The sequence below is a fragment of the Xenopus laevis genome, chromosome 8L, assembly GCF_017654675.1.
Source record: "Xenopus laevis strain J_2021 chromosome 8L, Xenopus_laevis_v10.1, whole genome shotgun sequence".
Classification (NCBI taxonomy): Eukaryota; Metazoa; Chordata; class Amphibia; order Anura; family Pipidae; genus Xenopus; species Xenopus laevis.
The window spans coordinates 20,418,217-20,432,753 of NC_054385.1; the positions used below are offsets into that span (position 1 = coordinate 20,418,217).

The 14,537-nt window shown below is 41.7% G+C and overlaps 1 long non-coding RNA gene and 1 pseudogene across 11 annotated transcripts in view; both read right to left on the reverse strand.

The window, feature by feature from the left end:
- The window catches only part of LOC121397277, a 320,931-nt pseudogene that overhangs the window by 163,973 nt on the left and 142,421 nt on the right, over nt 1-14,537 (reverse strand).
- Nucleotides 1-14,537, reverse strand: part of LOC121397157 — an 81,607-nt gene that overhangs the window by 16,082 nt on the left and 50,988 nt on the right. The gene's annotated exons all lie outside the window — the stretch shown is intronic.

A 14,537-nucleotide genomic window follows, 5' to 3' on the forward strand; every position in this document is an offset into this window, starting at 1 on the left:
ATAATCTTTTAGCATAATGCAGGCAATAGTGATACACAGGCTGGCCCAATACTGTCTGGACCTGGGCTGAAGGTTGCATCAATGGTAGTGATGACAGGATCAGAAAATGGTACACCCAAACCCAATTGAAACCCTCTACTTCCCAACCCAAACCAGCCGGTAGGTCTTATCTACTTACAAATTCCTCTCTGAAAATTAAAACATGGATGGGATCAGCCACCAAAACTAAGGGAACCTGCTAAAAGTTTGTCCTGCCTGAACCTTGGACTCAACTCATTGTCCCAGAGCTGCAGGTCCCACAGGTTTCACCTGAACCCCATCATCCCTAGTGTATGAGTTACTGTGGACAAACTACATTGCACAGAAATTGTGTGCTTATCCACAGGCTGCAAATGAACCCAGTGTGCCCTTGGCATAATAGTGTGCTGCAGTTAGTCTGTCCTAATGCCAATCATTTGTGGCATAGGGTTGTGCCAAGACCACCCCCCTCTGATGGTGCAGGTAATAATGTCTCTTCTCAACCCGAGACTTGGTTGGACCTGGATTGAGATGGTGCATGTAATAATGTCTCTTCTCAACCAGAGGCTTGGTTGGACCTGGATTGAGATGGTGCATGTAATAATGTCTCTTCTCAAGCAGAGACTTGGCTGGACCTGGATTGAGATGGTGCATGTAATAATGTCCCCCTCTGATGGTGCAGGTAATAATGTCTCTTCTCAACACGAGACTTGGTTGGACCTGGATTGAGATGGTGCATGTAATAATGTCTCTTCTCAACCAGAGACTTGGCTGGACCTGGATTGAGATGGTGCATGTAATAATGTCCCCCTCTGATGGTGCAGGTAATAATGTCTCTTCTCAACACGAGACTTGGTTGGACCTGAATTGAGATGGTGCATGTAATAATGTCCCCTTCTGATGGTGCAGGTAATAATGTCTCTTCTCAACCCGAGATTTGGTTGGACCTGGATTGAGAGGGGGAGGGTTGGGAAATTAATGACCTGCACATTACTACACAATATCCCCTAAAAACTCCAAACTGTCATTCACGTAACTACCTAGTTGCTATAGTTGCTAGTTGGCAACCAGTAAACATTTACATTTCCTAACTTAAAAGCTGCAGTAGAAAACATATTTTCAGAAACCAGAGGAACAAAAAAATAAAAATAAAGACCAAATGGAGACCCTCTCTACATCATTCATTTTAGTCTGCAGTAAACCTTTAAAAACCAAAACCAAATGCAGTGTCTTAGAACACCACTAATAAAATAACATTTTAAGATTAACTCCTCGTTTGTAAAACACTAGTCATATGGAAACAGTAAATAAAATGGCCTGCAACAAAGAATCTGGACAAGTTGCTTTCCCTGCCTGCAATATTTCACCATATGTTAAAGATAGGTCAGTGTTTTATACGGATTTCAGCCAGGTTTATGTTAGAATTACACAGGGCCGGAACAAGGGGTAGGCAGCCGCCTAGGGCGCAATAACGGGGGGGGGGGCACACTTCTCAGGGGGAAAAAATTTTTTTTCACTAATAAAAGTTATTTCCCGTGATGGCCTTAAGTGTAAAAGCATGATTCTAAAAAAAATCCCATGCCCACAAGGGCTCAAACCCCCTGGGGTTTGTTTAATCCCATTATTAAAGCAAGCAGGCAGCAGGCTATCATGGGGCCTTGATAGTTACTGGTAAAGATGGGGGGCTGCCTTGGGGCCTTGATAGCTGTTGGTTCAGATGGGGGGCTGCCTTGGGGCCTTGATAGCTGTTGGTACAGATGGGGGGCTGCCTTGGGGCCTTGATAGCTGTTGGTACAGATGGGGGGCTGCCTTGGGGCCTTGATAGCTGTTGGTACAGATGGGGGGCTGCCTTGGGGCTTTGATAGCTGCTGGTACAGATGGGGGGCTGCCTTGGGGCCATGATGGCTGCTGGTATAGATGGGGGGCTGCCTTGGGGCCTTGATGGCTGCTGGTACAGATGGGGGGCTGCCTTGGGGCCATGATGGCTGCTGGCACAGGTACAGATGGGGGGACTTGGGCCTTGGGGTCAATATTGATACATAATGGCTGCTGGCACAGGTACATGGGGGCAGTGTGATGGCTGCTGGCAATGTTACAATGGGGCAACATGATGGCTGATGACACAGGTACATGCTACCATGACATCACAGTTTACGTGTGTCAGTAAACCCTTCATTTGCACTTTGTTTGTTTATCAGGTTAAAAAATGTTTCTTTTTTGGTGTACCTTATTTTTGCTTGCAAACATTACCTATTTATATAAATTAAAAGTTTCATTCAATAATGTATTTTCTTTTATTAAAAAAACTTAATGGTAAGGTGGGAAATGCTGGGGGGGCGCTGAATGGAACCCTTGTCTAGGGTGCCAAACTACCTTGGCCGGGCTCTGGAATTACATGTAATCATGATCAAGACACGAATATATTTGGTGGATTTACAATGATTTCCCTTTCTATTCTCCCTCTCTTTCACCTGAAACGTACAATGCTACTGGGCTGCTGCAGCCAACAAAGCCAGGAATCCCCAACATTCTCAGGCTCATTCAGATTCTTATTATTATATTTGTATTATTGCCCTCCACTATTTATCTCACAATCTGTCAATTGAACCCCTGCATGTTCCTCTGTTCAGATCCTCGCAACCAAACAGATGCTGTAAAACTCCAAACCCGAGAACTGCAGGGCAATAGGTTGAACACAAAATAAAGTTTATGGGTTTTAGAATTCCGTACTTAATAATTAATGTTAAGGTCAACATGATTATAATGGAATAGTTTAGCCACTTAATGCAGAGCTAGAAGTTCAAGCTATGTATATTCAATTATACAAAATATGCAGTACAGGATAGCTGTCATTGCTAAGCATCCGCTCTGTCTATTCACTGTATCATAATATGCTGAGAATTCCTGGGAAGAGAGTTGGGAAAATATGTAAAAAAAAGAAAAAACACAAAAATAAATATGTGCAACAGACGATGAAATATATATCCTATATATGCACTATGCACTAAAAAGAATTGGGTACAGCTAAATTAGAAGCATAAGATCACAGTGAATAAAGCTAACTACACAACAATTGGAAATAGATATACAGTAGAACCCCCATTTTTTTTAAGGGACAATACAAAAATAGTATAAAATCCCAGAATATGTAAAGTCAGGGAAATGCATTATACAGGTATGGGGAACGTTATCCTGAAATCCGTTATTCAGAAACTTCTGAATTACGTATTGGCTGTATTTTTGATTCCAAATAAGATATAATGAATCCTTATTGGAAGCAAAACCAGCCTACTGAGTTTCTTTAATGTTTACATGATTTTCTAGTAGCCTAAGATCCAAATTACAGAAAGATCCATTATCTGGAAAACTCCAGGTCCCAAGCATTCTGAATAACAGGTCCCATACTTGTATATTGGTGTGACCACACACAAATGTGTAAGATGAGTAAAAACCTAAAATCAGGGGGATATGTAAATTGGAGTTTTCACTGTTGTTTTGCCGGATAGAGTATTGGTTATATAGGTATGGATCCCTTATCTGAAAACCCATTATCCAGAAAAACTCCCAAGGAGGCAGACATGGGCTTAGTGGCCGTCGCTAGCGAAAATTTGCCAGAAATACAATCCATAGGGACATCACCAATTTACTAACAAGTATAGAGGACAATTCGCTCACAAAAGAGTTCATCGCTAATGAAGTTTCATGCCCTTTCGCCAGGAGAACAATCGTTATTCCGCAAAGTGCGAACTTTACAATACGTTACCCTTTTCACCAGAGCAGGCTTCGTCAGGTTATACGCAAATAATTCCTCGCTAGCAGCGCCGGCCATTCAACGGAGGGAACACCGATGTTTTAATATCAGTCCGGCTTTATTGTTTCACACAGTGTAGAGTTACATTCACAGTCGGTGCGCTATATCAACCTACGCGTTTCGTGTCTAAGTGAACGACACTTCCTCAGGGTTACGTCAGGTTATACGTAGCAAACTGAAAAGATGACACTACATCCTCCTCAATCTTATGTCAGTGGCATCATATCCTGTATGCCGAAAAGTCATTAAAAAATGTCAAGACGCTGGATTTTTTTCATTTTTTAAATATGTTTAAAAGTTTAACTGTTAAATATATTTTTGTAAACATTTTTTTTAACCATTTCACCAACATCACTAACAAAGACGTCTATATGACCTATATGTGCCATATTTAAATTATCCTAAGCGTAAGTGTACCAATGAAGTTTCACTAGGAAGAAAGTAACGTTCGCAAAAGTTTGCTTAGAAATGCTTGTGCGGATTTATTTATTTTTGGCGAAACTTCACCAGTGTTCTTCTACGTAACCGCATTTTGAACGAATAAGAGTATGCGCTGTAGATTAACGTTTGACGAAATTGCGCCTTTTGAGGCGAAAATTCGACCATTAGTAAATTTCCCCCATAGACTCAATTTAAAGGTGCAGGCACGCTGACGACGCGAAATTCAAATAATATTTAAAGCCTAGTCTGTCTGTTGGTAATTGCCCGTGATAGAACTGGTTTCTAGTGGTTCCTGAGCCTTGTGCATCCGATTTGTTCTGTATCTAGTCTGTTTGATTACCCGTGTTTGACCCAGCCTGTTCCTGACTATTCTGCATTCTGTATCCTGACCCTTGCCTGCCTACGACAACTCTTCCTGCTTAACCCCTTGATTGACAACCCGGTTTGACCCTAGCCTGCCTGACGAGACCATCTCTACAATACACAGGGTCTCTGGCTGTGCGGGCAATGCCTGCATACCGAGTGGCTGCAGACAGTCCGAAGGGTCAAGACTGATAATGCAAACGGTTTATCAACAAGCCCCACAGCCAAGAATCGGGAGCGCTGTTCTCCAGGGGTTGCATTAGCCAGACTCATGCACACCACATCAGCTGACATTTCTTTTCTTTCTGTGCACTCTGTGCCCAGAAGGATCCATCTCAACATACACCAGCTCTCCTCCAGTCAGAGCAATCATTACCCGACACTGATTTACAGCACATTTCACAATGATCTTTTTGCCTGGTGTTTTCCACTCATTTACTCTCGTCTGCATGTACGTGTCTGATGCCATCAGAATACACCTGAACCAAAGCCTCATCACCCAGTACGGAGCAGGAGACAGTTGGAGTAGTGACCAGAATCGGTCACCAATGGAAAATACCAGAGTGGTATTTATAAAAGATACAATGACAAACATTATATTCATCTTAGATGTGCCTCATAACAGTCTATACAGCATTGGGATTACCAGGCAGTCCGAGACAGCCATTTTAGACACCTCAAGTCCATTACTCAGGACCCGGAGAGATGATTGTGGCCCTCGACTGCTAGCAAAATATAGCTGGGCGTGTCTTCATCGACCAAGTCAGCAATCTGGCAGCAATCTGGCAGCACATAATAGGGGAGAGTCTGTCCTATTCATCAACAAGCACAAGGTTCTTCAAAGGGCGTTGCTGAAAAGAAAAAAGTATCTCCTTCCTTAATGGACATAGCAGAGGAGAAATCTGGCTCATCACCACCCCCCAAGTGAGCAATTTGTGGCTACAGAGTTTGGAAACCATTACCTTTACCAAAGATAGCCTGTTTAAGCACACACATAGCTACCGCAGCTGAAACAGTTTCAAAATATTTCAGGCAGATTTCTGCAACCATTTCATAATCAGTTTCTAACGCAATCTTAAAGCTATCTCCTTGCTCAGCTTGAGCCAAAGAAAAAAAATATGGATTTGGTTTTGTGTATATCGGAGCAGACAAATATCATGCCATGCTCTCGATCATTCTGTCTCCTAGTATTAGTACAGGTACAGCGAATATCTGGCATATCACCAAAATTTTTATCAAATGTGCACTCCAGTCAGTCCGTTTCATTCTCCAGGAACTGTAATAAATAAGTTTCCAAGCTCTTCCAAGAGCTCACTTTACTTCCACACAATTAAATCAATCTCATAATCCATCTCCAGGCAAACATAGGGTTTTCAAAGCCAACATCAACTCCTCCTAGAGTGTTAGCCTTGTGTGCTTCCAGTGGTGAAGAGACTGAGTCTAGCTGCCACATCTCTGTTTAGAATATATAGTAATTTCTGTTTCTCAATTGCACTTATCATTACAGCTCTGCCTTTGGGAAGCACTGAAAGGATATGACCAGGTACAATCCCCCAACAGCCACTCTTTCCAAAGATTTCCTGATGGATCTTTATATCTTAGAAGGATGGTAAAGCAAGATAATAATGTTTCCTGAGTCTCTGCCTACTAAAATATAATCATTTGTGTGACCAGTCAAGCAGAATGCCATAAGAGAGTGTATAATACGAAACACCTGCACAGTCAGAAGTGTATGCACTTTACAAGTGTATGAGATCCACTGTACAGGACCCTATGAAATTCTCAAAAAGTGCTGTCCTGAGGATTGCCTACACCGCTAACCATTCATGCAAAATATACAGCCCTGTTGGATAATACAGTATATGGATACTAGATGTCACATGACCACAATAAGGCACAAGACTGCATGATTCCTGTGTATTAGATATCCATAAAGATATAGAGAAAGGCTACTGCCAATTGCTGTGACGAGAAGCACTGATAATGTCAATGATTGTGTTATAAGTAAATGCTGCCATCATGTGTGCAGAAATAAGAATAATTCATATAAATATATATATATATATATATATATATATATATATATATATATATATATATATATATATATATATATATATATAGTATTCCAAGGTTACACACACACCGTATTAGAAATCAATAATCAATAATATAATCATTTATTATGCATCCACATTGACGTTTCGGTTCATGGTCTTGAACCTTTCTCAAGATGCTTTACCATCAGGCCCGAACTTAGAGAAAGGCCCCCTAGGCCGGCAAGATGTTAGGGGCGGCCGCTGCTGCCACTCCTGGCTCCGGCTGCAGAGTCCTGCTGTGTGCGCAGCGGCAGCGCCTGTCAGCACTCAGCTCTCTACTCTCTCTGGCCGCAGATGATCGCTTCCGGGCAGTCAGACTCAGTATGCGCACGGCACGCAGCGCACGCTGTGCGCGGTGACGTCATCACGTCACATGACTGCGCATGCGTCACTCGGCGCCAGCGGCCAGCCCAGCCAGACTCACTCAGCCTGAGCTGAGGGTACTAGAAGTCTAGAACATCACATGGTGCTAGTCTTTTCAGAAGTTGGCCCATCAAGTAAGTTAAAAGGAGGAGGAAAATAAAGACAGAAAAATTATTTGGTGTTCTTTTATTTGATAACCCTGCAGCCTAAAATTTAGTCCACTAAAATTGGCCAGATATTTATTGAGTAAGGATTGCATTGTGCTGTTAATGTGGTCCTACCCCAATTGGTCTGTTTAGGCCTCCAATGTAAACCTATTTGTTGGCCCAGGCCAAAGCATTGTATCATGTGAATTTGGCTGGCTGCCCGCGGCCCGCCCCTTGCTGCAAGCCTGCAACTGAAATCATTCAGCAGTGGCTGTGGCAGAAGTTATTGCCCTATTTTTTTTTTAATTATTGCAACAGTTGGTAGGTTAAAAAGTTAATTTCATTAATAATGATATAAATAATAAAAATTAGTGCTATGCAATGCTGTCTGCTGAGAAATATTAACTACATAGATTATGCTGCTGCTAAGATTTGAAAAGGGAATTTTACTTTTTTTTTTTATAATTAATATTTAACTGATACTGCCACTGCCCGCTGGAGCACAATTGACAGGCAAAATACCGGCACTCACGATAAATGAATCATAAATGCCTGGGTCAGTGACTTCTAATATCCTTATCCTTTACAGTAGGGGGTACATTATCCCTTATAATACATGATGATACTCCGAGTTCCCTGTATAACTCAGCCTGCAGCCTTGTGCCTTTATATGGTCATAGAACAACCCCGTCAGTAACTTCTAATATCCTTATCATTTACAGTAGGGGGTACATTATCCATTATAATACATAAGTGATACTCAGAGTTCCCTGTATAACTCAGCCTGCAGCCTTGTGCCTTTATATGGCCATAGAACCCCCTCAGTGACTTCTAATATCCTTATCATTTACAGTAGGGGGTACATTATCCCTTATAATACATAAGTGATACTCAGAGTTCCCTGTATAACTCAGCCTGCAGCCTTGTGCCTTTATATGGTCACAGAACAACCCCTCAGTGACTTCTAATATCCTTATCATTTACAGTAGGGGGTACATTATCCCTTATAATACATGAGTGATACTCAGAGTTCCATGTATAACTCAGCCTGTAGCCTTGTGCCTTTATATGGTCACATAACCCCTCAGTGACTTCTAATATCCTTATCATTTACAGTAGGGGGTAAGTAAGAATATAGATGTGCAGGGTAATTATATAACAAGGAATATGTATATAAACAGTGCGGTGAGTGTGTAACACTGTATATGTGTCTGTGTGACTACATAGGTATGCAGTAATTGTGCAACACGGTTGAATGCAGATGGGGTGCACCTGTAATAGGGGGTTAACGTGTGGCTGTATACAAATGTGTAACATTAGATGTGCATATGGTTTGTCAAATTTGCATGTAATAGGTGAGTGTGTAACAGCATGCAGGCGTGTAAGGACTCTAGTTATTATTCTCATGTCAGTCAGTGTTGTAAGTGGCTGGTTCCTCAGGAATAACCCACAGAAGTACAACACTCAGCCAGCCACAGATGTTGGTTTTAACACACACATACATAGGGTTGCCGGTATTTTACAGGCCTGGCTGGTAAAAATAATGGTTGATCCCAATGTTATTAATAGGGAATAAAGATAAATATATAGGAAGGTCAGTGATCCCAATGTTATTAATAGGGAAAAAAGATAAATATATAGGAAGGCCAGTGATCCCAATGTTATTAATAGGGAATAAAGATAAATATATAGGAAGGCCAGTGATTTCAATGTTATTAATAGGGAATAAAGATAGATATATAGGAAGGTCAGTGATCCCAATGTTATTAATAGGGAATAAAGATAAATATATAGGAAGGCCAGTGATCCCAATGTTATTAATAGGGAATAAAGATAAATATATAGGAAGGTCAGTGATGATCCAATGTTATTAATAGGGAATAAAGATAAATATATAGGAAGGTCAGTGATGATCCAATGTTATTAATAGGGAATAAAGATAAATATATAGGAAGGCAATATTTTTTCCAGAAAAGGTGCAACCCTACACATACCCCCCAGCAGTGACAGTGGACAAACAGAGGCACATGCAGAGATACACTGTGTCCCTCACTGTCAGAGTTTTTTTTGAGTGGTGGGATGATTTATTGTACTACAACTCCCACCATTCCCTATACAGACCCTTTCCCCTCTTGTACCTGAGCTGAGTCTCCATCTGGCAGGGGCTTCTCCAGGTCCCTCTGGGCTGATGTGAGGCTCAGTCTGTCCCTAGCTGTCTCCTAGCAGATCATAAAAGAGCTGGGAAGGGGCATTTTGGCTGATTAGACCAAGCCATGATCCCTAGGCTGGTAAAAAACTAAATGCAAGATGGCCATGCGTTCCACAGCAGAACGCAGGCCCTTCACCTAAATCATGAGCAGCGGTGGCAGTGGGTGGTGGAGCACTTCAGGGCTGGAGGCCCCCACATTAGTTACTCCACTATGTACTCCATGCTGAGCGTGCTGGGACACACACAGCACGTCAGCATCAGCAGCAGGAGAAGAGGAGTGGGAGGGGCCAAGCCACAGTGGGAAATAGGGAGGAGGAGCGGTCCTAGAGCCTGCCGGATTTCCTCCAAAGGGCGTTTCTAATTAGAATTATCACTCTGGACTCGGAGCGGCCCACTTAACAAAGTATAGAGCGGCCCCACTGGCATTTGCCCAACTCTGCAAATTGTCAGTCCGGGCCTGTGTTACATTATTCTGGGATTTGTAGTCCAGCAACAAAGTTTGGTTGATCAGTGCAGTGCAGCAGGGTTTACTACCGGGTTTACTACCCCTTTAAGCCTCTGAAAGAGGGGGAAAATCCTTCTTGACTCCAAGATGCAATGGGACCAGTCCCTGGATCAACTTACTACTTTGAGCTATCTTCCATAAACCGTTCTGTATTCCCTTACTTGCTAAACACCATCCAACCCCTTCTTATACCTATTTAATGTATCAGCCTGTACCACTGATTCAGGGAGACAATTCCACATCATCACAGCTCTCACTGTAACAAACCCCTTCCGAATATTTAGCCAAAACCTCTTTTCTTCTATTCGGAATAAAGGTCATCACTAACATTAGTTTGAATCAAGTTTGTGTGGTTTGAATCGAGTTTATGTGATTTGAAGCGTGGCAGTGTGGGAGGGTATGTTGCATGGTTTCTCTAGGTCATTGCCAATAATAGAAATTATAGCTATAACTTTATGGGTGTATTTTTCACCCTTATCTACTGTTACTATAAAAAAGATAACAACGGGGAATTTTGTGTGATGTAAGAAACTTTTCTGAGGAGGCCGTTGCATTCACCGATTGAGTATTTTCTTTTAGCTTTCCTGTGACATGGCTGTGACATTGCATATCGCAAGCTTGCCAAAGAAAAAGCTAGAAAGCAAAGTAATGAACTGGAGCATACATGAAAAATGGAGACCTACTTTGAGAAAGCTAGTAGAGTAGATCTTGATGTTATACCTGAAGAGGTTGACTCTTCTGAGTCACCTTGTTCTTCATCTTATGTAAGAACAACAGATATTACAGAGGAATACTCACACAAGGAAGATGTTTCTGCAGAACAGGCAGATAATTCAACCTTAATGACAACTGCTGAAGGAACTCAAGAAGAACCATGTGAGGAAATCTCTTCACCAAGTTCAAGGATTCTTGAAAATAAGAGTTTTGAGGTTAACCTAAACTTTTCTTCCGATCCTGTTGACTGGGATAAACAGAATGAAAAGCTGAAAGATTTCTTAGCTTTTCATGGTGTCAATCAAAACAAGGAGGCTCACTTCTCATCATCCGTCAGGCACTATCCTGACAAAAGCAGGTGTATGTCTGATACACTGTTTAAAAGTGAACGGCCAAACGGAGAATCTATACCACGACCATGGCTAGTATATTCTATTAAGAGTAAGAAGATTTTTTGTGCAGCTTGCTATCTATATAGTGGAATCGGCATGTTAGCACATGAAGGATTCAATGATTGGAAAAATGCATCCATTCGACTAAATGAACATGAAGAGTCAAAGTTTCACAAAGACTGTTATTTGCAGATGCAAAACAGGGCAAAAATTAGCGGCAAAGTTGACCAGCTTTTTCTTGAGAAGCAAAATCAAGAAATAGAATACTGGAGGAATGTCTTAAAAAGAGTTGTTACGGCTGTGAAAACATTGTCATCGCGAGGTTTGCCATTCAGAGGTACAGATGAAAAATTTGGGTCACTTACAAATGGCAATTACTTGATGCTTCTAGAAGCAATAGCTGAACATGACCCCTTTCTGGCTGAGCACATCAAGAAGTATGGAAACACTGGTTCTGGCAGTACATCATACTTGTCCAAAACTGTATGTTATGAATTCATTGATGTTATAGCCTCCAGTGTGCTAGAAGTTATCATAAATGAAGCAAAGCAAGCAAAATATTACTCAATAAGTGTTGATTCAACTCCAGATGTATCACACACAGACCAGCTTGCCTTCGTTATTCGCTATGTTAACAATGATGGCATCCCCAAAGAAAGGTTCATTAAATTCATTCCAAATGTGGGTCATAAAGCTGAAAATTTGTTCAGTGCAGTCATGGACACTCTGAAAGAATACCATATTGATATAATGGATTGCAGAGGACAGTCATATGACAATGCTAGCAACATGTCAGGTACCTATTCTGGTCTTCAGGCTCGAAATAAACAGGTGAATCCTCTAGCTGTATACATCCCATGCTCTGCACACTCGCTAAACCTTGTTGGAACTAGTGCTGCAGAAAGTTGCAGGGAAGCAGTTTCTTTCTTTTACATTCTGCAACAACTATACAACTTCTTCTCTGCATCCACTGCAAGGTGGGAAATGTTGATCTCTCATTTACAGCAGAAGGCTACAGTAGTTAAGAATTTATCTACTATGCGGTGGTCAACAAGGAGTGATGCATGCCTCAGTCTGAGAAGATCATGAAAGGAGATCATAGAAGCACTGGATGCAATAGACGATGATGTTTCTCAAACACCAAAAACTCAAAATGAGGCTGCAGGACTAAGCAAAAACTTGCAAAAGTTAGAGACTGCCATCATGACAGTATTTTGGAGCTTCATTTTAGAGCGGTTTAATGCTACAAGCAAACGCTTACAGTGTGTGAATATTGACATTGGTACAGTTGTAAAGCTTTATGATGGTCTCACCACACTTGTGCAAGATACCAGGGATGAATTTGAAAGGTTTGAGAGAGATGCTAAGGAATTATCTGGGCTAGAAGATTATGATTCATCTACTGCAAGACCAAGAAAGATAAAATTGCCATTTGATGTCAGCCCCCAAGGACACATACAACTAAGCCCAAGAGATAAATTCAGGGTTAATACTTTCCTCCCTATACTGGATAAACTGTCCCATGAGCTTAGAAGGAGAGCAGAGGCTTATAAATCACTGAACAGTCATTTTGGCTTATTTGAAAATATGAGCATGCTTAGCAATGAGGATTTGCTTGCCCAAGCAAATCATCTGTGCAGTCAGTACCCAAATGACTTGGATGACAAACTGCCTAATGAATGCCTGCATCTCTGCTCTTATTTAAAATGTATTGGTGCCCTGTACATCACTGTATCTCAGCTGCTGAAAACCATTGTTGAAGACTCACTGGAAGTGATTTACCCAAATGTGTATGTAGCATTACGCATTTTTCTTTGCACACTTGCAACAAACTGCTGTGCTGAAAGATCCTTTTCTTGCTTAAAAAGAGTGAAAAACTACCTGAGATCTTCTCTTAGTGAAGAAAGGCTAAACAGCTTTGCTCTACTTGCAATTGAAGCTGAGATTGTCAGAAAGTTTTCTTATGACAACATCATTGATAAGTTTGCAAAGATGAAAGTTCGTTCTAAAAGGCTTTGTTAATCGTAAAATTTTCAGATTTTCTCAGACTACACTTCAAGATAATTTATGTTATTTTTTTTACTGTATTTACTAATATACATATTGGTTATATTTAAAAGTTATTTATGGTTTAATACATAATTATTTCCATTTTATTGTCTGTGTTATTTTATTTTGCATAAATGATTGGATAAAGATTCGCTTCCAGAAAATGCAGGGGGGGGGGCACAGTAGCTGGGCCTAGGGAGGCAAGAAGGGTAAATCCGGCCCTGAGTGAAGGGAGCAGGTCTGGGCCAGCGGGGCACCGAAAGAGCCAGGGCCCACCAGGTTTTTTCCCAGGTGCCCCGCCAGCCCAGTCTTACCCTGGAAGTGCAAAACACATTTCTATCCTAATTCTTTGTTGAGCTTCAGTTCCCCTTTGAACATAATGTGGGAAGTTATGTGGGAGGGAGAAGGGGGCACAAATACATTTCAGAAGCATGTCCTAAAATGGACACCATACAGTATGTGAATATATTATGAACAAGTCATACTGGTGTCTTTGGCAAGTCGGCCTGCACCTCCATCCCCCCAATCCCTAAGTCCTCCACCTAAATATTGTGTCCCTCCTGTATCAGCAGCACGTAGCCTCATTCAGGGACATAACTAGCCGGGCCACAGAGCAACATCTTTTTAAGTCCTCTACTGGAATGTAGCCTTGCCACCTTTTTTGGAGAAAAATACCAATCTTCATATATATTTAGCTTTTCCCTATTAATAACATTTGTCAAGCATGATTTTTACTTGTCTGGCGGCAACCCTACTGGGGTACCTCTACCTCCTGGGCCCTCAATCAGCTGTACAGTTGCCTCTCATCATTCTCCATAGTGTGTAATACAGCAGGCCCTATTGTCACAGTGGGCCCAGGATGCTGTATGGTGGTAAAATACCGGCCAGGTGGCAACCCTAACCACTTCCAAATTTAAATTTGCCACCACTTGCTCTTTTACTGCAGGTTTTGGAATACGGTGGCAAGGAGGATGGAATACCAGTAGGGGGTGGGGGTACTGCAGGTGCACACTGGGCCTCCCCTGAGGATTTTTTTGTATAGAGAGGGTGGCCCTAAACCCCTATCAGTCCATCTGAAAGGTTTCCTTAGTCACCCTCCTCGCTTGGCCATTGCTCCATTTCCTGAGAAATATATTCTTACCAAAAATAATAACAATAATAATAACCAACACTTACAGTCCCAACTACTGAAATAATTGTGCCTTACTAAACACACTACCCCACTGTCCAAACCACTGATAAAAGTGTTACTTATTATACACACTAACCCACAGTTACAGTACTGCCAACCACTGAGAATAAACCACTGAGATGTGCTAAGGAGACCTGTCACCCCATTCCTTGTTCTGGGTTCAGCCTCTTAGAGGGCCAGGCCCGGACTGGCAATCTGTGGGTTCTGGCAAATGCCAGAGGGGCAGCTATAAGGT